General features: G+C 41.9%; 1 protein-coding gene across 6 annotated transcripts in view; it reads left to right on the top strand.

Moving 5' to 3' along the window:
* The first annotated feature begins 1,939 nt into the window (after positions 1 to 1,939).
* The window catches only part of LOC124802531 (dystrobrevin beta), a 604,748-nt gene continuing 580,240 nt past the window's right edge, over positions 1,940 to 26,447 (top strand). For 5 of the 6 annotated variants that reach the window (XM_047263382.1, XM_047263384.1, XM_047263383.1 and 2 more), the window contains exon 1: positions 1,940 to 2,018. The gene's annotated coding sequence lies outside the window, so the exon portion shown is untranslated. The remainder of the gene's footprint in view (positions 2,019 to 26,447) is intronic. The other variant, XM_047263381.1, reaches the window with a different exon arrangement.

Here is a 26,447-nt window from a genome sequence, read left to right as displayed (position 1 = left end):
TTTGATTTGGTCAGTACATGAAGCAGTCATAACTATGAAATACAATAAACTGACGACTGCAATTGTATCTTCCACTTTCTAATAGGTTCCTTATATGCATTATAATGAGCCATATTAATTGTGCAAGCATAGTTTTGCAAGGACTCGACATGACCTCAGCAAATACCTAGCCAGTGTTCTAGCTTAGTCATTCACTCTTTGATATTTGCCAAAAGGCTGGGAACTGATATTTCCCCACCGTGTCCCCACAGTCAACAGCATTTCATAACTAGAAATATAAGCTGAAGGATGACAACAGCTTTCGGATGCGGAACTGCAATGTGAGTTGGCTTCAGGGTGACAGTTTCCTAATCGGACATGACAGAAATTGCTTAACTCTTTGTGACATTGGTACGTCATGTTTTACAAAGAAATATTACTGTCTGAATTTCACTGTTAGGGAAATATCATGTTGAGTTGCAAGGTTTCGGAGGTGCGTTTCATGCACTTTGAAACGGCGTCATTGTTACTGTGATCAAACGAAAAAGAGGTCTGTATTAATGCTGAAACAGTGGAAAGTGACTAATGCAATGAATCAGCGATAATTATATTTCATAAAAGTAAATAAATGACCGCTAACATGTTTTTACGTATTATATACCCATTGAAGAATGGGAAAGGAATGTGAAGACAATAATTATATAAAATGTATCTCACGCATCTTATAGGGTGAAATTTTTCCATCTGTATTTTTTAATAATTCTTAACACATTCTCATGCATTTTTGTTTATTGTGCGATAGTATATTTTTATCTATTCCTCCCGGCTACCCCATATATTGATGCAGACACTCATCATGTCGCAATGGAAGTCAAACGAACAAGTACATACTATGGTAATCCTACTAGGAGCGTACATTATTGATGCAAAATATCCATAAGATCTGTTCGAAATGTTTGCAATATTTAGGCAGTTAGTTTAATATTTATTTATTTCTAAATGCACAAATGCGCATCAGAATAGCTACCCACTACAATCTCTGTAAGATACAAAAAATTTCGGGCACACTGATGCAGTTGCTACCTTAATTTTTTGAAAATCTTACAAGTTAAATAACTTTCCTTTACTTTACGTCTATGGTCACAAACTTTTTGTCAACATATTACCGGTTTCGGTCTTTAAAGACCATCTTCGCGACGATGTCGCAGGTTGTGAAACTAGTGCCATGTCTAGCTTACGACCGAGCTCTGTAAACTGACGCAGCTAACCAGTACCGAGGTAATGAATATTAAGATCAATATGCAGTGTCTCGCAGCTGGTGTCACCATCAGACCTGAAGATTGTCATTGTAGACCGAAACCGGTAATCTGTTTACAAAAAGTTTGTGACGATAGACGTAAAGTAAAGGAAATTTAATCTATATTCAGGTCACTGTTTTATTCGCGACAATGTCGCAGCTTGTGTTACAAGTTAAAGGTTGATACTTTTACTTTTTAAAAAGCTTAGAAGCTACAACGAATACCGTAAGAAACTATTTCATTTTGTTTTATATCATCTGAAGCAAGCATTTTCTGTAGTGTATATAAATTAGCCAACAGATTACGACTGACTTCGAAGAATATTTCTGTACACGTCATTAACAATTTAAATTGAGCGCATTTTAGCGTTGTCAACGAATAAAGCAAATACATGAGAAATCTCAAGAAAATAGTAATACTGACTGATGGTGTTCTTAGCTTTGGTATCATTATATACTAGCAGTAACTTGTCTGCTCATGGTCAAACTGAAGCTTTCTTCCAACTCGCCTGCATACCATCGCGTTGGATAGTTGGTGCACTTCCGTATGCGGTTCAAATATGGCGGGACGACGCCACCATTACCTCTATGCTCTGCTGCTGCACTCTACGGGCAGCTAGCTTAACTAACTTTGAAGTGCATCACAGTTTGTTTATCGACTTGTGGTTTCAGGAGCGCCGAAATGTTTGCCGCGAGAAATGTTAATTCACGTCTTGTGCTACACTGAAAATCTAGAAAATACGTAAGTTTGTTGCGTCCTGTGAAATTCATTTCTATAGTTCTCGGGTTAAAAACATCTGCTTTGCTGTGTAAGTTGTGAAGCTGTGGAAGCTCAGATAGCGGCATTTGACAGCTACACTTTGCACTATGAAATTTAATTATTTAGGATCCTGAAACAACGGTTAAAGTCATGACAGTTTAGCAAATTAATAGTATAACGACGCTGTCAGGTAAGAAGTTGTTTTGTCTATATCTATTACTGATAAAGCAGCACGGCGGCAGGTGGTATAAATTCGAAACTGTGTTCTGTAAAAATTGCTGCATTTGCTGAAAGTTTTGCTGTTGTGGCGGATGGAGAAAAACAGCTAGTTAAAATTGATAAAGTGTATTGTATTGTACCGATAATGTTGCCCGAATGCTTCTGCGTGTAGTTTGAATGACACCACATGTGGTACCTGTAATCGCGCGGTGATTTAACTTTAAAAGCTGTAATCCTCTTGCAATATTTTTTATTTGTAACAATCACAGTTCCATGCTTACATGTGTTTGAGAATTCCGTTTAAGGAATTCGTCAGCTATTACGGACTGCTTAAATTTGTAATTAGTATAGTGAAACGTGTAAGAAGCAAGTAGGTAGACTGGCAAGGGGTGAGACGTATTTCATGTATACCGAAAAGACTGCGGTTGTTTGCTTCATTGAGGAACTCTGCTCATAAAAGCCCCAGCACTAATATATGACTCATTTTTTTGTACTGTGTATTGAGAGTTAGTCTGTTTCACTTGATTTTTACCATTCGGTGAGACTGTAATCGCCGGCCTTTTCGTACATCTGTGCACGTACGTGACACGCGAGTAGAGTAAGATAAACACAGCTTATTTACGTACCTTTGTTTTAATCACCAGTCTTTTTTTAATATACTTTAAGACTTAGCCGTACGTAAAACGAAACAACCGTAGCCTTGTAAACTTGGTCTCTCATTTTAAGTCATTTGTAATTTGGTACGACTTGGCAATAGTTTACGACGGATTCGGTGAAGCACTGCGCTCAACTGTACACATTATCAGACAACTGTCATTGTTTGCATTTTTTATGCTCCTTTAAACATTAAGCCATACTTGAAGCTGATAGTTTTAGCTTTTTCCACTGTGTACTGTAGTTGCACAGTTGCATAAAGTTTTAGCATAATAAGGAAATCTGTTGTCACTGAAGGATAAGCCAGAATAATTTACGTACAACCAAAGTACCGCCCTAATAAGTGCACACCCCCTTCCCCCTCCTATTCCTGTTTCGAAACCGTATACACCAGTCTTTTCTCTGTGTCAGCGTAGTTTAGTTTCAATCCAGATGATTACGCATTTGACGCTGTCTTTCTTATTTTTAACTTGTAAGTTACTACGTAAACAATGTGATATTTTTTGCGTTTCACGTTTCTGTTCTCTTTTTTTGAAGAGACTTCCCCCAATTTTATTTTCTATATGTTTTATTGAAGTACCTTGTGTCGTCTTGAATTTTAGCGAAGGTCTTAACAAATTGCAAAAGCTTCCGCATTTTACAATATCGGCTGCTCCGCGGTGCATACGTTTCATTTATCATTCAGGTTCACGTTTGGTACCGTACGCTTCTCATTCATTACTATGGATACACGTCTGTAACTATACAGCGGCATCAAAAATCGCCCTGCAGTGTATGGAACGTGAATGTGATGTAAATACGCCAAAGAAAAAAAAGAAAAAAGAAACCTGTGACCATGGTGTTTAACATTTCTATTGCCGTTCATCTTTGCGTTATGAGACTTTCATAGAACTTTCAGCTTTGTACTAAAACAGTTTTTCATTTTCTGTCTTCTGATAAGGGACGGTGCTTTTGGTTACCCAGAAGTCGTACTGTCTACACAACGCATACATGTCTTACCAATTGACATAAATGTACATAATGCAGTTTTAAACGTCCGAAACGCTTAGGTTACGGCACGTAAACTTGTAGTTCCCATAAAAGATGTAGTTGTTGACATTATCATACTACCTTACAGGGTACGGATTTAATTATGCAATCATTCCTGGCCTTAACAAAACAAGGAGATGCGAAAAAGACTAAGTTTTGCGGTTATAATATTTGTCGTCTTAGAGGTAGTAAAAATGCATTAATAGTTGGGCGAAGGTCTGCACGTTTTTTGGCACATCAGATACAATGTTCTATTTGTTCGTGGTGCTGCTGCTTGATAGTGACATCGAAACCCTTGGCAGAGAATGAATTTGAATAAAATTAACAGCTGTAACTGGAAAATGATTACTTTTGAAATATTGTAGGCAAACCAAATTTTAAATTTTAAACACTATTAGTATTCGCTTCCTAATTCCCAGATTCTATAGTACTAACAAGCCCCTTTGTATTTTATCGAGCGCGAAGATGGTGCAGCCGCAAATAAGTGGACGTAGGTAAACTTTGTCTCTAGTTTTCACATACCGTTAAGATGGTAGTTAACCCAGAAAATATGGAAACTTGACAAGCACACGTGATCAAGTTTTTGTGTTCAAGCGTACAAAAGTTCCTTTCGCCTAAACACAACACAAGAGCGCATGAACAGTGATCAGTTTGTTCCTCAGTCGAGCTTTGTCGACGGAGGAAACTAGCGCTTGCATTAGCTGGCATTTGCCTTTTTGATGCGGAAAGCAAAGGAAAAATATCGTGTAAATGTTCTTTAATGATATTAGAACAAATAAGCCCTCGGTCACAAATATTAAGTTAAAATTGACCAGGTTTCGACGCTACTATGAGCGTCGAAACCTGATCAATTTTAACTTAATATTTGTGACAGGGCTTATTTGTTCTAATATAATTCTGACACGGTCACTGAAACTTAGCAGCTATGTTCAAAGTTCTTTAATGAAATGCAGAGCTTATTTCTGTATTTCCTTACTCTGCTAGTTGAAGATGTATGTGATTGGCATAATTGTCTTAAAATGAAAGCAGAAACGTTTTGCGACTTTCTTTCCTTCGAGTCTGCTGATAATTAAAAGCTGGATATCACAGTGATAGAAGTAAAAAATACCGCACGAAAGAATGACAACAACATTGCAATTTCTCGATTTAGAAAACCACAAACGCGTTACTGAATTCGTAATATAACGTCTTGTACTATGTATACCACGCTTTTAGGATCAAAATTATGAGACTGCTAGAGGATCCTAAACTGAGTTTGTCGAGATAAGGAACATAAGGTCGCAATTGAATGTTAAACTTTTTATTGACATAAAGAACGTACACCCTACATTAATAATTTCTTAGCAACTTTTCAGTGAAGACCTTCACTCAGTACAGGGTGTCCACGAAGTAACTATTTTCTTGAAAACGATTTATTTCAGACGACGTACGTTTTCTGTGCACTACAGACGTCTTTTACATTGTTTTCCGTTTACTACACTTCACTGATTCAACATGTCGTCGTTATGTCTGTGCACACTTCCCATCTGTAAACGGTTTCACGAAATACATTTCATAGGTGTTGCGGTGTGATTAGAGACACATCATCATGGACTGTATCCGACAGCTCATCAATGTTAGCCACTTTCCTTGTGTAGACTTTTAACAAATCCTCTTACAAAAATGTCTAAGGGGGTAAAGTCCGGGGACCTTGCTGCTCATGATCTGCGGCCGCCTCGTCCTATCCACCGGTAGGTATGGGGTACCATCATATTGGTAAACAGGTGTCTAAGATACCGTCTTGTTCCAATTGTGGCTTCAGAAATTCCGTCAGCATATCTAAGTAATAGGCACCATTAATGGCTTTCTCAAAGAAAGAGAATGGACTGTAGATCTCTGCCCGCGTAATTCTCATCCACACATTCGTCTTTGGACTCCCCAGATACACCCAATGAACTCAGTTGGAGGTGTGGGGCTCCAAATGCGACAGTTACGCTGGTTGACGTGTCCACTTACTTGGAAGGTTGCTTCATCACTAAACAACCCGTGTGGCATTGAATCACGAGTCTCCACACACTCCAACAAATCTATGCATATCGCCGTGCGTTCAGCTGAGTCCTCGTCATGGAGTTGGTGTAACACTTGCAAATGTTGTGCACGCTTCTTCAGTGTGAATTTCAGCGCTTAGAACACTGTTGATTTCGAAATTTGCAACTGACGTGAAAGATATCATACAGTTTTAGGATTCCCTTCAATTGACTCTCGTATGGCGTCAATGTTAGCTTTACTCGTGGTAGGCCGACCTGGTCGAGACTCGTCAGCAACAGTGCCTGTTTGTTGACACTTATTCAACAGTTTCCATGCGGTTTTATTCGTTGGTGTAACCTTCGAAAAACTGTCTTCGCAGCTCGTCGTACGGAACACTCTGTAGACGCCATGTGACAATGGCAGTACCTTCAGGAATCGTCAACAATACTCAGTGATCAGCCTGTAACAAGTCATTCGCAACTTACCGCAAACATGAAATGGTTATTCTATGGACACTCGGTGTATCCATTAAAACGTAATCCTTTGACAGAACTGGACGCACCATACAAGACTATGTGCTCCATTTTTTCGCCGGCCGCAGTGGCCGAGCGGTTCTCGGCGCTTCAGTCTGGAACCGCGCGACCGCTACGGTCGCAGGTTCGAATCCTGCTTCGGGCATGGATGTGTGTGATGTCCTTAGGCTAGTTAGGTTTAAGTAGTTCTAAGTTCTAGGGGACTGATGACCTCAAATGTCAAGTCCCATAGTGCTCAGAACCATTTGAACCATTTTCCATTTGTTTCGCTTGCTGTTTGATAGGTGTGTAATTTCTCTTCCAGTGTTACTGTTCAAGTGTGTTCACAATCCACGGAAAAGTTAACGGGTGCTTATTGGTGACTCTTTCTCACGCGATCGAACGCAAAAACCTCAGATTCTATTTCACGGACATTTCTTTATCGAGAACAGTTGCAAGTCTGTTTCTTGTGCATTTCAGCCGCATGTCGCGAAACTTTCCTCTGTACTTGCGTTCGAGTTTCCGGATGCCACATACTGCTGCTCCATACATTACGTATATGTCTGCAAGTACCTGTTAATGAGCTATGCTCTTATCTTCGGCTACCAGTCTGTTTGCAACGGTAAACGTCGTCGTGAACACATCGCAGGCGATTGCGTATTGTTTCAAGTTTAGCGCCGCCAGTTTCGATGCAGTAACTAGTGTTCGTTACGAAACATAAGCAGTTTGCAAGCACGTGCCTTCCACGCATCCAGGACCTCGTACGGTCTGCATATTCATTGCTGACCGTTGTTTCTTCATCCGGGAATACTTGCTTTAGGCTCCTCAGCCGCACCAAACAAAAAAGTGTGAGGTCTTCCACATGAATAGAAAAAAAATTCGTCAGTTGCTGTTGCAGGTTAAATAATACAAATTGAAAGATTGTAGATTCAACTAAATACGTAGGGATTGCAATCACAAGCAACTCCAACTGTAACCCCACCACATAGAAAATGTTATGGCGAAAGCAAACCAGTGACTGCGTTTTTTTTTGGCAGCATATCTACGTACATAATCTGCAAGCCACCGTACATTGCATGGAGAAGGGGAACCTTGTACCACTGCCAGTCATTCCCTTTCCTGCTCCAACCCCAAATAGAGTTAGGGAAAAACGACTGTCTATATGCCTCCATACGAGCCCTAATTTCTCTTACCTTGTCTTCGCGGTCTTTACGCGAAATGTACAGTGGCTGCGGTCAGCTGCAAATGCCGGTCCACTGAATTTTCTAAATAGTGTTTTGCGAAAAGAACGTCTCCAGCGATTCCTGTTTGAATTGACGAAGCATCTTCGTAATACTCGTGTTGATCGAATCTGCCGGTAACAAATGTATCAGCATGTCCCTAAATTGCTTCAATGTCTTTCTGTAATGGACCTGTTAGTGATCACAAACACTCTAACAGTACCTAAGAATGGGTCACAGTGCAGTTCTATACGCGGTCTCCTTTTATATCTGCGCTAAACTTTCCTAAAATTCTCCCAATAAAAACGAAGTTGACCATTCGCCTTCACCAGTACCGACCGTAAAGCGTCATCAGCAAATAACCGCAAATTGCTGCTAACACTATCCGCCAGATCATGTATGTATTATAGACCACAAGAGCGGTCATGTCACAGTTCCCTAGGGCACACTTTGAAGATGCAACAAATCTACTGGAGACATTACCTACACTACGCTTTTCGGCCCTTTTCTGGGATCATTACTAGATAGGGATGACTGAGGCAATGTAAACAGCTGAAAGGGCGGAGAGTACCACGGGTATGACAACGCGAGTGGGGTCGCAATCATTAAAGCAGCAACGTATTTCGTTCCAGAGAGGTTTTCACGACGTTTCTGACCAGCTTTATCCTACGAATGTCATATTTTGTTGACTCCCGGCTACATGGGAGATATGATCATCGCAATAAATCAAGAGAAATCAGAACTCGCACGGAAGGTTTTTCACATTTCCCCACATACTGTTCGAGAGTAGAATGTTCGCGAAACAGTCCGAAAGTGGTTCTCTGAACTCTTTGCCAAACACTTTTGTTAATTGGAGGGTATGTAGATCTATAGTTTTGACGTTACACGTTTTTATCATTTTGTATGTATGTGAAGCATACCCACATTTATGAATCCTTACAGTTTTTCTTTCCCGTTCCCGTACTTGTTCTTCAAGGAATTTATCATTTTTACGACATCTTTCCCTCTGGTAGGGTTAGTTGCTGCCTGTTATAATTTTAGATTTAACGCGCCAGAATAGATGCCGAGTTCGTAGGCTCGAATAAACTCTTCTAGCAATCAGCTAATTACTTGCTTCAGCTCTCTAGACAGGGTGTCCCTACAAGGTCCGCCTCAGGTATGAAGAATACAGGTACAAGCCCCAGAGTTGATACACACTTTCAAGTATGTGTATTTTGTTATTTTTATACAAGCTTGCATAATCGAATATTTATCAAGCCTCAAACAGCGTGTGCACATTTGAACATTGGCCCGCAAACCTGCTTGCAGCCGCGCGGGATTAGCCGAGCGGTCTCGCCGCTGCAGTCATGGACTGTGCGGCTGGTCCCGGCGGAGGTTCGAGTCCTCCCTCGGATATGGGTGTGTGTGTTTGTCCTTAGGATGATTTAGGTTAAGTAGTGTGTAAGCTTAGGGACTGATGACCTTAGCAGTCAGGTCCCGTAAGATTTCCCACACATTTGAATTTGAACCTGCTTGCACCAAATGCCAGCTAAGCCTATAGGTACAGGGGGTGGACAAAAATACGGAAACTTCACAAAAACTACACAGCACTATGCCTAATGCGGTGTGGGAAGACGTTGGCATTCAGAACACTTCCAGTCGTCTGGGGATGGAGAAATGCAGGTCTTTTACGGTTTTCGGGGGAACCTCTTGCCACTCGCGGCAAAATAGTGGCAAGTTCTGTTAACGAAAATGGAGGTGGATGGCGACACGCACCCCTCTCTCCAAAGTAGACCACAAAGGCGCAATGATGATGAAATCTGGTAACTGTGGTGGACAGGAAAGAAGCGAGAATTCATCCTTGAGGTCACAAAGCCACTCCTGGGCGATGTGAGCTTCTCAGAACACCATTGGGGAGCAAACACTGTACAGTGGGATAGACCTGATTGGCCAAAATGGTCACGTAATCTTAGGCAGTAATGCGAGCTTGGCAAGTAACTATGGGGCCCATGGAACATCACGATATGTCAACCCAAATCACAGAACACCGCCACGCTTCGCTCTTGGGGCGTAAATTCGACCAGAAGTTGGAAACCGTGTGAAATAAGACTCATCCGATCAAATGAGTATCTTCCATTGCTCCATAGTCCAGGTTTAATGGCTTCGACATCACGTTTTCCTGTTACGGGCATTTGCTTCATTGTTGAGTCTTTTTGGAATCCTCTCTCGCCTTGCAATTATCTGCTTCTGGAGTTCCCGACGTGTTTTTGATGCTGAAAGGGTTCTTGCAGCTGTCGTCATAATTATCGTCACAGTCCTCTTCAGTGTCCTTCCGTCACGATCATTCAACATACACTTTCGTCTGCGTTGTGACTTAGATGATCTTCTGCTTTCCCTGTATGCGTTATAAACCTTTGATACGGTGCCTCTTGAATCAACACACACTTCGGCTGTCTTGGTTACGAAGCACCCACCATACGAGAAGCAACAATTTGGCCACGTTCGAATTCACCTCGTGTAGCTCGTTGCACAGGTGACGTTCGTCGTCAAATGCAGAAGCGTAACCTGCAGGCTAGGCTGGCATCTATGTTCAAGCATGCATTTCTCTCTGTTTTTCTGCATTTTTCTTCAACCCTTGTCCTTCCGTAGCCCCTGCAATATTCAAGGCAGTAATTATGTGGTACAGCTCAATGGTTTGGTGCAAGTCTTTTAAGTGGACACCACTTCGGCGACTGGCTTGTCCCTGAACCAACGGCACTCGGTGTTTCCAGGCCGTCAGGCATACGAATATAGGGTGGCGCAGTTAAAAGTCGCCCGCCTCCCCTTTGAATGCCAATGCAATACTTATTTCGACTTCTGAAATAACACTAAAACAGTGGACGGTTTTATGCAATATTCGATTATTAGCATTCTTTTGTCAGCATTTCACTTTATTTCGTTTCTCTTTGCTCTGTGCAAAATGAATTTCTCGATAGAAGAAACAATTCAAATTGTGGAAGCATATGTGAAAAAGTTTCGATTAAGGAAACTCGCAAAATTTTCGGGGTCAAGTATCCGGGTAGAGAACTATCAGCAAAGAGAGCAATACAGAGTCTGTATAAAAATTGGCGCACCTACGATCTGTTCAAGAACGACAAAGAATTCTTTCAGTTCGCACCTAAAAAGTTATTCCATACATTCGCTGAAGAATTATTCATAGCCCAAACAAGTGTATACGTAAACTTATCCAACAGGCGCGTATGAATAGGAACAGTTACCAGTGCGTGTTGAAAAGTCTCCATTTCAAGCCATATCGTGTGACAGTTGTGCAGCGATTTCGGAAGGATGGCCGCCAGAAACGTGTAGTTTACTGCACGTGGCTCTTGAATAACATCAACGATGGTCTGTTAGACCCTTTACATTACATCATGAGTGATGAAGCATGGTTTCATCTTTCCGATCATCTGAATTCACAGAACACGAGGTACTGGGCAACGGAGAACACTAACAGTGTGTCAGAAACCACCCTATGATCAAAAATTGGCACTTGGTGCGGCGTTACAGGAAGGACCTATATTTTTTTACATCACCCTCAACACGGTTGCAGGTAAGGAAGTTTTTGATATATATTGTGCTCAACTATTAAAGCCGGTAGTGCTTCTTCCAGCATATTGGGGCAATATGTCACAATGTAAGGTATCTCTGGGATGAGTCCATGATGTCTTCACTGAGGAACGAACTGTCAGCGAACATGTCTCCGGATTTAACATCATGTGGTTTCTTTCCTGTGGAGACACTTGAAGAGCAAGGTCTATGAAACAAATCCACACACCATATAGGAACTCGACATAAACAATATGTCTACTCATGTATGCAGACGACATGGCATTAACCTCAGTTTCTGAGGATGCAGTTATTGTATTGGGCACGAAAAAACGACCAAACCTCGAATGAAGAGAAGACAGTCTCCATGACTTTCAGAAGAGGAAGACGACCTGACACTTTCTACGTTGGAGAGAGACTGCTAAAGTCAGTCACCAGTTTTACGTACCTAGGAGTTACCGTTCAGTCACAGGAACGGTATTCACACGCCACATAAACTACAGAGCCAGCGCCATAAATGATACCAAGTCTATAGGCAAACTCTCCCTGAAAACAGCCCTACGACTGTTTGAACTCAGAGTTGAACCTGTTGCAATTTACGGACTGGAAAACATAGAGATTCGTCTGAAGAAGACATGTCTCGAAAAAATAGAGGCTAAGGCTACTTACTTAAAAAGGGTACTGAACAAAAGAGGAATCAAAACACCCCCAAAGAGAAACAACATCAAACAAAGGAATAAGACAGTGTACGGGAACCTCTAAAGGAGAAGATGTAAAAGAAGTAATAAAAAAATGAACAAGAAAGCAGCAGGACCCGATAATACATATAATGAACATATAAAAGATGCGAAAGAGGCTCTCCAACACGTGTGGATCAAACTATTCAACAAATGCCTGGAACGTGGAAGAATTCCGACCCAATGGAGACACTCGATGATAAAAATTCCCTACAAAGGTAGAGGAGACCCAATGGACACAAATAAGTACAGAGGCATAGCCTGGAAAATACTCAGTTCAAGATGTTTTCAAAGATAATTACACAAAAAATCAAAGCCTGTGTAGACAGTCACCTCCTAGAACGACAAATGGGCTTCAGATCTGGAAGATAAACACTTACGGCAGTCGGGCTTCTTCTGAACATCATCTACGAAACGCTACAAAAGAAACAAATGTTCTACACAGTGTTCATAGACTTTACCAAAGTCTTTGACCTACTGAAAAGAGATCTCATAGTCCTAAAACTGGAAAACTCAGTGGGAGAAGATAGCGTATGGGCAAGAATAATAAAGCCAATCCTCCAATACGACGTAATCACAGTATCAGACAACCTCTCTTTTTCGAACCGCATTCTGCTATCGGAGTCTTACAAGGGGACCCAGTGAGCCCTTTGCTGTACATTCTTGCCACTGAAGAAGCACTGCGAACTGGAGAAAATGAAGATGTACATATATATGCATACGCTGACGACATAGCCGTAGGATCAACAGAAATACAGAAGCTGCAGAAAATCGTTGAGAAAATAGATAAGTGGTGTAGTGAATACAAACTGCGCATAAACATAACAAAGCCAGAAACAATGATTTTCAGAAAAGGAGGCAAAACACCCAAGAATGCGGAAATCAATATCAGACTTTAAATACCTAGGGGTGACACTGCAACCAACAGTCAAATGCTTCACAGAACATGCAACACAACGTGCAGCCCAAGCAATAATAGCAATACAGGACATCAAAAACATCCGCCTACTCAGTCTAGAAACGGCCATGAAATTATTCAACGCAAAAATCTTGCCAATCCTGGCCTATGGGATGGAGGTTATATGGGACCATCTGACAAAAAAAATCTAGAAACACTAGAAAAGGTAAAATGGACTTATCTAAAAAGAGCTCTAGGTCTCTCAAAGACAAGAGCTAGACTAGTGTACCTGCCTGCGAGAGAGACATTCCTAATTGAAGACATCAAACTTCGATATATGATGCCACACACCAGGGATTCTAGAAATCAACTGAAGATCATGGAGGATAAACGAGAAAAAGTATGGCCAGAGTTCTATGGCACCGAAGCAATGACGAACCGCTCATGGACAGCACCAAACTTCGAACTGCGACATATCGTAACTAGATTATCTATTCACGGCTTTCATCATCTAATTTGCAAAAACAAAACTTATCATGACCCAACCACAACGCGCGCGTGTGTGTGTGTGTGTGTGTGTGTGTGTGTGTGTGTGTGTGTGTGTGTGTGTGTGTGTGTGTGGGGGGGGGGGGGGGGGGGGGCACGGAGCCTGTGAACGATATCACATAGAACTGTGCAGTAAGAGTGAAATCTATAAATGAATATGCAAAAAGGTAAAATATAAATGCAAAATTTTAAGCAAAGTAACTGTATATGGCTATTTGGCTGCAATTTTTTAAATAATATTAAAAAGGGTGCTATGTCTCTCCAGCTACACACACTCGCGGCTTGTGTATGAATTGGCCACAGGGCCCTTCTTCATAGAAGAGCTGCGACTGAAGTACTTACTACCAGTGACGACAGCCTACCAATACTTATTGACGGAACTACATGAGAAGAACCGCAAGATATGGAAGGATTTCTATGTTACAGACGCCATGACAAACCGTGAATGGACGCAGGGAGGATACGAACTGCGCCACGAAGTGATAAGACTCTCCGTGCTGCATGGATTTCACCACCAACTGTGCAACACCCAGAGTTTTCACGAGCCCAGCACGAGCTGTGTATGTGCGAGGTGCTGCGGTGACCAGTGTGTGAGACATAATGTGTTGATCTGTAGGATGAGAACAGAATCGCTGGTGAAATTCTGTAGTGACTCAGTGGGAGAAGATAGCGTATGGGCAAGAATAATAAAGCCAATCCTCCAATACGACGTAATCACAGTATCAGACAACCTCTCTTTTTCGAACCGCATTCTGCTATCGGAGTCTTACAAGGGGACCCAGTGAGCCCTTTGCTGTACATTCTTGCCACTGAAGAAGCACTGCGAACTGGAGAAAATGAAGATGTACATATATATGCATACGCTGACGACATAGCCGTAGGATCAACAGAAATACAGAAGCTGCAGAAAATCGTTGAGAAAATAGATAAGTGGTGTAGTGAATACAAACTGCGCATAAACATAACAAAGCCAGAAACAATGATTTTCAGAAAAGGAGGCAAAACACCCAAGAATGCGGAAATCAATATCAGACTTTAAATACCTAGGGGTGACACTGCAACCAACAGTCAAATGCTTCACAGAACATGCAACACAACGTGCAGCCCAAGCAATAATAGCAATACAGGACATCAAAAACATCCGCCTACTCAGTCTAGAAACGGCCATGAAATTATTCAACGCAAAAATCTTGCCAATCCTGGCCTATGGGATGGAGGTTATATGGGACCATCTGACAAAAAAAATCTAGAAACACTAGAAAAGGTAAAATGGACTTATCTAAAAAGAGCTCTAGGTCTCTCAAAGACAAGAGCTAGACTAGTGTACCTGCCTGCGAGAGAGACATTCCTAATTGAAGACATCAAACTTCGATATATGATGCCACACACCAGGGATTCTAGAAATCAACTGAAGATCATGGAGGATAAACGAGAAAAAGTATGGCCAGAGTTCTATGGCACCGAAGCAATGACGAACCGCTCATGGACAGCACCAAACTTCGAACTGCGACATATCGTAACTAGATTATCTATTCACGGCTTTCATCATCTAATTTGCAAAAACAAAACTTATCATGACCCAACCACAACGCGCGCGCGCGTGTGTGTGTGTGTGTGTGTGTGTGTGTGTGTGTGTGTGGGGGGGGGGGGGGGGGGGGCACGGAGCCTGTGAACGATATCACATAGAACTGTGCAGTAAGAGTGAAATCTATAAATGAATATGCAAAAAGGTAAAATATAAATGCAAAATTTTAAGCAAAGTAACTGTATATGGCTATTTGGCTGCAATTTTTTAAATAATATTAAAAAGGGTGCTATGTCTCTCCAGCTACACACACTCGCGGCTTGTGTATGAATTGGCCACAGGGCCCTTCTTCATAGAAGAGCTGCGACTGAAGTACTTACTACCAGTGACGACAGCCTACCAATACTTATTGACGGAACTACATGAGAAGAACCGCAAGATATGGAAGGATTTCTATGTTACAGACGCCATGACAAACCGTGAATGGACGCAGGGAGGATACGAACTGCGCCACGAAGTGATAAGACTCTCCGTGCTGCATGGATTTCACCACCAACTGTGCAACACCCAGAGTTTTCACGAGCCCAGCACGAGCTGTGTATGTGCGAGGTGCTGCGGTGACCAGTGTGTGAGACATAATGTGTTGATCTGTAGGATGAGAACAGAATCGCTGGTGAAATTCTGTAGTGACTAAGAATAATAATAGTGAATAGAGATTGATTCCTGAAATTCACGCACTAAATGGCCAGTTTGGCTGCAGTAAATCTATTACAATATAGGAACTGGAAGACAACGTAAGCCGAGAAGTTGCCGCCATCGATATTCGAACAGTACGCCGGGCGTATCTGAATATGCTTAGAAGTGCTCAGCTGTGTGCTGATGTTCCAGTGTGTCATTTTCAGCATCTAGTATAAATGTATTTTTCATTGTAAATAAATGGTAAGGTCATTTCAGCTCTTCCTGTCTGTAATTTAATTGCATTTCCTGTATGCTTATTCTGTGCTACCCGGGCCGGACGTTGCTTAACTTCTGTGAATGGGAAAGCGCCAATGTATGCAATGTGGCAAGTCCAGGCAGAGGTATTTATTGTGACTGCCTCCTCTTTCCTGTACTCTTATCCGCTATATGTTCGTAAGATCTTTCGCTTCGGATTTGTTGATTACGTTTGGAAACTTTATCTCAAGTTGTTGTGTCTGTACACAGATATTTGTTGCTCTTCTAGCGGACTGCACGAGAAACATCCAGTGAAAGCAGTCGGTCATAGCGTTCGCGTTTTAAAGGAAGCCTTGTTTGTTTTCACTGTACTGATGTTTGAAAGTTTTGCTCCACGTGAATGTTCTGTGTACTTCCCGCAGCATGGAACGTGATAAGTTAGCATGTTTTTTGAACAAGTTAGCATATTGTCTGCAGTTCCAGAAACCACCGACAGGAAGGTTGTAATCACTAGTAAAGAAATAAAATCATCATTTGCGGAGTTTTCTTATGTACTCCTTTTGCGTACAGTTTGTGCTACTAATAAGTCGCTTCAAAGAGAGTAAAACAAATGTACATTTTACGCCATGTGATTATATAATGATATAACCTAGTTGTATGACGCTGCATTACTTTCAAAAGACTTAGTCCGCGTCCTTGAAATACATGAAATACAGTAAGGTGTCAGACTAGAGCCATTGGGTATAGGTTGGTACTGCGATCGAATTGTTTGACTCAGTCACCCATTGATACTGCAAGAACACTGATAGTTCACTCTCCTTGAGGTCTTATACGAGGGTAATCCCAAAACTAAGGTGTCTTATATTTTTTTTATAAGTACCTGTTTATTTCTACAATGGCTTACATCAGTTTACAGCTTGAACATTTAGCTATTTTTCGACATAATCACCTTTTCTGTCGATGTATTTTTGTAGACGCTGGGGCAGTTTTTGTATGCCCATGTCGTACCAGCTCGCCGCCATGCTGTTTAGAAAGTTATGAACCTCTTTTTTCACCTCGTCAATTATGTCGAAAAATAGCTAAATGTTCAAGCTGTAAACTGATATAAACCATTGTAGAAATAAACAGGTCTATGTACTTACAAAAAATAGACCTTACTTTTGGGATTACCCTCCTACTATTAATTTTCAATAACCCGTCCTTGAAAACGTGACACACGATGTTCCTTGCAGTAACTACGAAATTTTATTCGCAAATCACGAAGCCATACTGCTTCAGCTGTACTATTTACTAGCGACACATGAAAATTTGTATTGGATCGGGACTCGAACCAGGATTCCTGCTTATCGCTAGCAGTCGCCTCAACCACTTCGGCTATCAGTGCACACTTCCTGGGTCGACCCAAGCCTCCATATGCCACACTTGTCCACGTCATCTAATGCTCACAAACACGTTATTGTGATTCTCGCAATAGTGAGGGACATTGTGATCTTTGTTTTAAGATGGGGCGTGTCTGGCATAGGGAAGTTTGGGACTGTCGGGGAGGCTTCCATGGATAAGTGAATTGGTTAAGGCCATAGCTCGCGATAAGCGGGAAGTCGGGGGTTAGAATCCTGGTCTTGCACAAATTTTCATGTGTCATTAATAAGTAGTGCATCTGAAGTCAGTTTGGATTGGCAATTTGCTAATAAAATTTTGTAATATTTAAGGAGCAGCTGTGGATCGTTAGTGTCAGACAAGCATGTGTGTCAAAAGGTATAATGTGTAATACAATGTACAACAAAATAATAAGTTTCTTGCAATGTTGAACCGCTGTCGTGGACGGTCAGTCATATCCAAACAAGTTTCCAGAAAGTTGTAATGTTCTCAGGCTTTGCGTATTTTTCTGTCTTGTTGCCGGCCGGTGTGGCCGAGCGGTTCTAGGCGCTTCAGTCTGGAATCGCGCGACCGCTACGGTCGCAGGTTCGAATCCTGCCCTGGGCATGAATGTGTGTGATGTCCATAGGTTAGTTAGGTTAGGTTTAAGTAGTTCTAAGTTCTAGGGGACTGATGACCTCAGATGTTAAGTCACATAGTGCTCAGAGCCCTTTTCTGTCTTGTTGATAACTGCAAATTTGTCTACGAAGTTATTGAGTGAAGGTACTTTTCAAACGAAACTTTTTTTTTCTTCTTCTCCTTTCTTCTCTTTCCTCAAGAATACTCAACAGTTTCAGAAGAGTGCTGTACACAATGGGGGCTAAACCTTATCTAGCACTTGTTCTGCAATTTACAAAAGGTGAAGATCAAGATTGCCAGTAGTGCAGTTTCAACGTACGGCAGATTTTAATATATTTGCTCAAATTGCGGAAAAGTTGCATTGCATATAGAAGCAATTTTTATACACTGGTGTGCAAAGCTTAAGGACGAAAGTAACTTTCGCATTATGTGTCACTGCCGAGTAACATACCTCGAGGGAATGCAGAAAGGCTACATTACACAGAGGTGAAAAAAGTCGTGGGATTCCTCCTAATATCGTGTCGGAACACCACCTTTTGTCCGGAATAGTGCAGCAACTCGACGTGCCATGGGCTTGACAAGTCTTTGGAAGCCTCCTGCAGAAATACTGCTCTGTAACCGTACGTAATTACGAAAGTGTTACAGTGCAGGATTTTGTGGTCGAACTGACATCTCGATTATGTCCCATAAATGGTCGATGGAGTTCATGTCGGGCGATGTGGGTGGCACATCATTCGCTCGAATTGTCCACAGTGTTCTTCAAACCAGTCGCCAACAATTGTTGGGTCTGGTGACGTGGTGAATTGTCATATTTAAAAATTCCATCGTTTTTTGGGAACAGGAATGGCTGCAAGTAGTCTCCAGATAGCCTAACGTAACCATTCCAAGTCATTGATCGGTTCAGTTGGACAAGAGGCTCCAGTCCTTTCCATGGAAACACAGCCCACATCATTACGGAGCTAGTATCAGCTTGTGCAGGGCCTTCCTGATGACTGGCCCATGGTATTGTGGGCTTGCGCCACCCTCGAACTCCACCATCAGCTCTTACCAACTGAAGTCGGGATTGATCTGACTAGGCCACGGTTTTCCAGTCCTCTAGAATCCAACCAATATGGTCACGAGCCCGGAGAGTTAATGCAGGCGATGTTGTGCTGTTCAAAGGCACTCGCGCCGGCCGTCTGCTGCCGTAGTCTGTTAACACCAAATTTCACCGCTCTGTCCCCACTGATATGTTTGACGTACGTCCTACATTGATTTCAGTGGTTATTTTACCCAGTGTTGCTTGTCTGTTAGCACTGACAACGCAATGCAGACGGCGTTGCTCTCTGTCGTTAAGTGAAGGCTGGCCCCTGCGATGTCCTAGGTGAGAGTTAATGCCCGAAATGTGGTATTCTCAGCACGTTCTTGACACTGTGGTTCTCGGAATATTGAATTCCCTAACGATTTCGCGTCCAAAGTCTGTTAATTCCCGTCGCGCGGCCGTAATTTCGTTGGAAACCTTTTCACATGAATACAAAAGGTGGGACACGGTTGGGTAATCACCACGGCCAACAGTGCATGCTGTGGAATGTGCTCCCATGCTGGCCAGAATGTGATGGGTTCTCATGGTAGGGCGTTCTATTCCTCCTCCATCGCGGTTGACAACTGCTGGAAGGTCTAAAAACGTAGGCTTCCGCGGCCGGTGCCATAGTGATTAAAATTCTTCTGGGTATTATGCCGCGTCATTGCTAAAAGCTAACAATAATAAACTAAAACCGACGTTTCGGCCGAATTGCAACGACAGAGGAAGGCCGTTGCAATTCGGCCGAAACGTCGGTTTTAGTTTATTATTGTTGTTAGTTTTTAGCAATGACGCGGCATAATATCCAGAAGAATTTTAATCACTATGCAGGAAGGTCGTTGGCGCATGTGGGGAAGAGCTCTATTTCGTCTCCCTAACGCATCCCACACATGCGCTATAGGATTTAAACATGGGGAACGGGCAGGTGATTCCATTCGATGAATATCTTCTCCTTCCAAGAGCTTCTCCAACTGCACAGTTCGGTGCGTTCGCACGTTATCATCCATAAAAATGAAGTCGGTGCTGGATGGATACCTGAAAAGTCACACATGGGGGAAATACTGTGTCACAATAGCGTTTGCCGATGGGTGTACCGTGTTCAAAGATTTGGAGGTCAGTAAGCCCATGTAGTATTACGCATCTACACACCGAATCAACTGGACCACCAAAACGTTCATGTTCGACGATGTTGTTAAGTGCATTACGTGTTCCTACCTCTCGCCATACCAGGGTACATCCAGAATCTTTGCTCATACTGAATCTGCTGGCATCTGAGAAGAGCATGTGACCCTTCTTTGTTGGTTCAGCCCCTATGCTCTCTGCTATGCCTTCGACGTGCAGGCAGGGACAGATTTTGGGGTGTGGTGGGGCGGGGTGCAGGGGCACGTTTCTTCCCTCCCCCCCCCCCTCCCTCCTACCCCCTACCCCCCCTCCCTCACCCCTTCACTCCGACAATTAGAGAGAGAGAATGAAAAGAAATGATTTATTGCATTTATTGGCCAGGATATCACCTTCGGGGTTCGGCCGCCATATTGCAAGTCATTTTAGTCGACGCCACTTCGGCGACTTGCGTGTCAGTGTTGATGAAAATGGAAACACAACACACAGTCCCCTCCTGGGAATCGAACCCGGGCTCCCTTGCGTGGTAGGCAGTGACGCTACCGCTGCTCACGGAGGCGGACACACACACACACACACACACACACACACACACACACACAGAGAGAGAGAGAGAGAGAGAGAGAGAGAGAGAGAGAGAGAGAGTGTGTGTGTGTGTGTGTGTGTGTGTGTGTGTGTGTGTGTGTGTCTCGGGGCATACTCAAAATTTTTACTTACGGGCAGCACGTAATTGTGAGTTTAAAAATTGCAGAAAGCCTGGAATTAACGGAACGTAACTATGACTTCTTATGCCTTTATTTCATTGCTTCTTGTTTTTTTTGCGAGAATTTAAGATGAGAGGGCAATAAATATGACTTCGTTTGTCGTTCCGTGATTGCATAGTAGATGAACTTGCTATTGTGTAGGTATTACTCGGTATGCAAGTAAAGTTAAATCTTGTACTTTGTGAAACATTTGTAAATTTTTAGGGTTCTCTCCTCACACATTCGGATATTTCCGGTAAATATGTGATCTCTCTGAATTCTTTTCTTAGATAGAAAGAAATAGTACTGCCACCAGTTAATATAAACAGCTTTATTTAAAGCTACACGTTTCGATTTTGCATCGACGTCAGGCTTCTTACAGTCAGTACATTTGTTGTTCTATACTCCTTGACATTTTACCGAAGTCTTCTTGCTGGTGAATAGTACCTTGTGTCCGTTTGGTGTTCTTTTTTGCATCAGGAAACATCGTATTTCAGTCATGGTGTAGCACTTCTTGTTGAAAGGTATAGTGAGTAATCCATAAGGTCACCTTTTCACGGCTAAACAACTGAATCTAATTTGATGAAGTTTGTTGTGGATTTGTTGTTGTGGTCTTCAATCCTGATACTGGTTTGATGCAGCTCTCCATGCTACTCTATCCTGTGCAAGCTTCATCATCTCCCAGTACCTACTGCAGCCTACATCCTTCTGAATCTGCTAAGTGTATTCGTCTCTTGGTCTCCCTCTACGAGTTTTACCCTCCTCGCTGCCCTCCAATACTAAATTGGTGATCCCTTGATGCCTCAGAACATGTCCTACCAACTGATCCCTCCTTCTAGTTAAGTTGTGCCACAAGCTCCTCTTCTCCCCAATTCTATTCAGTACCTTCTCATTAGTTATGTGATCTACCCATCTAATCTTCAGCATTCTTCTGTAGCACCACATTTCGAAAGCTTCTATTATCTTCTTGTCTAAACTATTTATCGTCCACGTTTCACTTCCATACATGGCTACTCTCCATACAAATACTTTCAGAAACGACTTCCTGACATTTAAATCAATACTGGATGTTAACAAATTTCTCTTCTTCAGAAACGCTTTCCTTGCCGTTGCCAGCCTACATTTTATATCCTCTCTACTTCGACCATCATCAGTTATTTTGCTCCCCAAATAGCAAAACTCCTTTACTACTTCAAGTGTCTCATTTCCTAATCCAATTCCCTCAGCATCACCCAACTTAATTCGACTACATTCCATTATCCTTGTTTTGCTTTTGTTGTTGTTCATCTTATACCCTCCTTTCAAGACACTGTCCATTCCGTTCAACTGCTCTTCCAAGTCCTTTGCTGTCTCTGACAGAATTTCAAAGTCATTGGCGAACCTCAAAGTTTTTATTTCTTGTCCATGGATTTTAATACCTACTCCGAACTTTTCTTTTGTTTCCTTTATTGCTTGCTCAATATACAGATAGAATAACACCGGGGATAGGCTACAATCCTGTCTCACTCCCTTCCCAACCACTGCTTCCCTTTCATACCCCTAGACTCTTACAACTGCCATCTGCCTTCTGTGCAAATTATAAATAGCCTTTCGCTCCCGGTATTTTACCCCTGCCACCTTCAGAATTTGAAAGAGAAAATTCCAGTCAACATTGTCAAAAGCTTTCTCTAAGTCTACAAATGCTAGAAACGTAGGTTTGCCTTTCCTTAATCTTTCTTCTAAGATAAGTCGTAGGGTCTGTAGTGCCTCACGTGTTCCAACATTTCTACGGAATCCAAACTGATCTTCACCGAGGTCGGCTTCTATCAGTTTTTCCATTCGTCTGTAAAGAATTCGCCTTAGTATTTTGCAGCTGTGACTTATTAAACTGATAGTTGGGTAATTTTCACATCTGTCAACACCAGCTTTCTTTGGGACTGTAATTGTGGATACAGGCTACTTAAAAAGTAAAATTAGTAGGCAGAGGTGACGGTAGCCGATAATAATGAATCAAGGCAGCAGAAAATTTGTTGGCAATGGACTCCTTTTGCAATAGGTTGCGCAGGCGATAACAGCGATCTCAAAAAGATCTACAACAAAGTCCGCGAGAGCATATGTTTATCTTGCACGGTTCACTCTCACTGCTTTTGTCTTCTGACGCAGCCAATCCGAAGATAAAAATGGTGATTGTGGGTGAAAAATAAGAGAGAAACATATGTTCTCGCTGATTTCTGTAGATATTTTTGAGATTTGTATTTTCTTACGACATCAAAATAAGTACCACACTGATTAGGTAGCGCATTGCTTGTATGGCTTGTATAGTAAAATTGCCGGTGGCGGATCATGCAAGGTGTGTGCATTATGTTTGGACGGCGTGAGCCGCGCATAAATGATGTGAAACTCGGAAAGTTAGTGGCAAAACCGGAAATTATATAAGAAAGCCGTAGAAATTCTCACACCACGAGAATACCAAAACCACCAATTTAATATGATAGTGTCTCACAACTTTCTGATTATGATGGAGGGAAGCCTACGGATATTTTTGTCCAAATGAGATCCCACGAGAGCAGGTTATATAGAAGAGAATCATAAAAGATATATGCGCATTATAAAAATGATTGTATTATGAGGAATGTAAAACACTGCATTAAGAGGACACAGGGATCACGGTGATTCGGAATGGGAAAGTTATCCTGGAGAAAGCAATTTCAGAGCTTTGTCGAAGTTCCGAATAGCTGCTGGAGGTGAGATACTATTCGACAACGTGAAAACGTGTGCTATAAATGCTTTCTAATTCCTGCATTAGCAAATCGACGCAAAATCAGTTAGCTGAGAGCTGTGGCCAATTGATAAGACAAAGCAGTAGCCAAAATTAAAAATGTAAATATTTTTGTATAATAGCTGATGATACTACATATATTTCTCTTAGTGAGTAACTGTCCATTTGTATTCGCCATTTCGATGTGGATACCAATGAAATAAAGATGATTTCATCAAGTTTGTCGTGATTGTGGATCTTACAGGTGAAAACATAATTCAAAATAGTGCAGGAATAGCAACACCTGAACCTAGACGTTTCACTATGTTGGGGACAAGCATACCATGGAGAGGCCAGTAAGAATGGTAAAATAAAAAGTGTCAAAGTGTGCAGATCCAATATTCAACCTGTAGCGTTTTATGCTCATTGTGTAAGCCACCGACTTAACTGAGCCAACAGTATTGACTGCAGTGTACCTAGCCTAAGAAATGCTGTGGAAGTTGTTTCAGCAACTTTTCTCTGTGTGTCAGATGGAAGGATGCAGTCTTCAAAGAAGAAATTCAAATTCATCTCCCATGGAAAAACAAAATATACTAAAAAATGCGTGAGACAAGATGGATGGAAAGACATGAGGTGATTTTGACATATGTTGACTACTTCCCATGTCTCCCTCTTATTCCGCAAAAAATGGCTGATAAACTAGACGAACGTGCTACATCTGCATTTTCTGTGCTCAAAGCTATAATCTCGTCGCAATTCATAGTGAGGTTTGTCAACCTCGCTGACGTTTTGGGAATAACTTTTCCTTTATCTCAGTCGTTACAGGGGACCGAAACTGATATTTTCGGCAATAAGGCTTGTCAACATATCCATAAAAACCTCCAAAAGGAACGCGAAATTGACATAGATGCATTAAAATAATTTTCAATAGGTCTGAAAGTCAGATGAGACTGACACAGAAATCACAGTCCTTAGGTCAGCAACTGTCAAACCAGCAGGCACAATTTTGACACAGTCTGCAGAAGAGCATAACCGCTTGTCAGTGTTTATACCATCTCTCATTTATTGTTAAATGAAATGTCATTAAGGTTCCCTAAAACTCAGCTACAAAGAATCTGACAGCTACAAAAATTGCTGTCGCAGAACAAAAGTGATAAACATATGGAGCTCGTTTTGTAGAGTCGTCTTGAGGCATACAAAGACGATCTCCCTTGTTTTGTAGCTTTGAAGGGATAGCCACAAAATTGGCAACAAATGGACAAAAATATGCTAAAGTCTCCAGTGGAGGCACATAAAAGAGCAACAGTGCTGCCAAATATTAGTCTTGTCAGTTGTGCACATTTTCTGTACCAGACTGCACTGGAGAGAGATATTTATCAAACTTTTGTAGGAAAACAAGGTGAAACTTTCACTTCATCACGTCTAATGATGACTGCAATAAAATTTATTACAGTCATCATTAGATGTTATGCAGTGAAAGTTGCCCCCCTGTGTTACCTACAAAAGGTTGACAAGGATCTCTCCCCAGTGCTGTTTGTTACAGGAAATGTGCACAACTGACACAAGACTCTAATATTTCGCAGCACTGTTGCCCTTTTGTGTGCCTCTGCTGGAGACTTTGGCATATTTTTAGATGTATCCCTTCTGATCCTTGTGCCCCTCCCTCCAGAAAAAAACCGTGTAGCCGCCCTTGCGTACAGGTGTCAACGGTATACAACATACTAGTGATGGGACAAAGAGACCACCCCCACTTGGCAGTCGCCCTGCCACTTTGGAACGTAAGGTTGCGGTCACAGTGCCCCGATATAGGTGGATTCCCACGCTGGCCATCATCGGCCGGAGACGGCCGATCTTTTCAAATCAGTACACCACGAAGTGCGCGGTCACACTGTAGCCGATTTTATCGCCCGAACGTACATACTTCGGATGACAATCGGTGAAATTGAAATAAGTTTGTTTACTTCGGTCAAATAGAACAACGTTCTCGCACACGAAATATGGAGCATGAGGAACTGATAAGTTTAGTCCAAGAAAGAGAGAGTTTGTGGCATCCTGAGGATGAAAACATCATAATCGGGATATAGTTCGGAATCTATGGACTAAAATCGCAGATTTATTCGAAACCACAAATAGGCAAAAACTTTATTAAAAATTTTAGGCATAGATTACAACCTCAAAAAATGAAAGTTCAAGTGAATAGGGTGGCGTCTTCTATATGCTTATAGGTACTGTACCAAACTTTGAGGTTCGCCGATAACATTGTAATTCTGTCAGAGGCAGCAAAGGACCTGGAAGAGCAGCTGAACGGAATGGACAGTATCGTGAAAGGAGGATATAAGATGCACATCAACAAAAGCAAAACGAGGATAATGGAATGTAGTCTAATTAAGTCGGGTGATGCTGAGGTAATTAGATTAGGAAATGAGACAGTTATAGTAGTAAAGGAGTTTTGCTATTTGGGGAGCAAAATAACTGATGGTGGTCGAAGTAGAGAGGATATAAAATGTAGACTGGCAATGGCAAGCAGAGCGTTTCTGAAGAAGAGAAATTTGTTAACATCCAGTATAGATCTGTCAGGAAGTCGTTTCTGAAAGTATTTGCATGGAGTGTAGCCATGTATGGAAGTGAAACGTAGACTATAAATAGTTTAGACAAGCAGAGAATAGAAGCTTTCGAAATGTGGCGCTACAGAAGAATGCTGAAGATTAGATGGGTAGATCACATAACTATTGAGGAGGTATTGAATAGAATTGGAGAGAACAGAAATTTGTGGCACAACTTGACTAGAAAAAGGGACCGGTTGGTAGGGCATATTCTGAGGCATCAAGGGATCAGAAATTTAGTATTGGAGGGCAACGTGGAGGTTAATAGTCGTAGAGGGAGACCAAGAGATGAATACACTAAACAAATTCAGAA

This window comes from Schistocerca piceifrons, chromosome 6, assembly GCF_021461385.2.
Source record: "Schistocerca piceifrons isolate TAMUIC-IGC-003096 chromosome 6, iqSchPice1.1, whole genome shotgun sequence".
Taxonomy (NCBI): Eukaryota; Metazoa; Arthropoda; class Insecta; order Orthoptera; family Acrididae; genus Schistocerca; species Schistocerca piceifrons.
The sequence above is the reverse complement of the archived record's forward strand: the minus strand, read 5'-3'. Positions and strand labels throughout refer to the sequence as shown.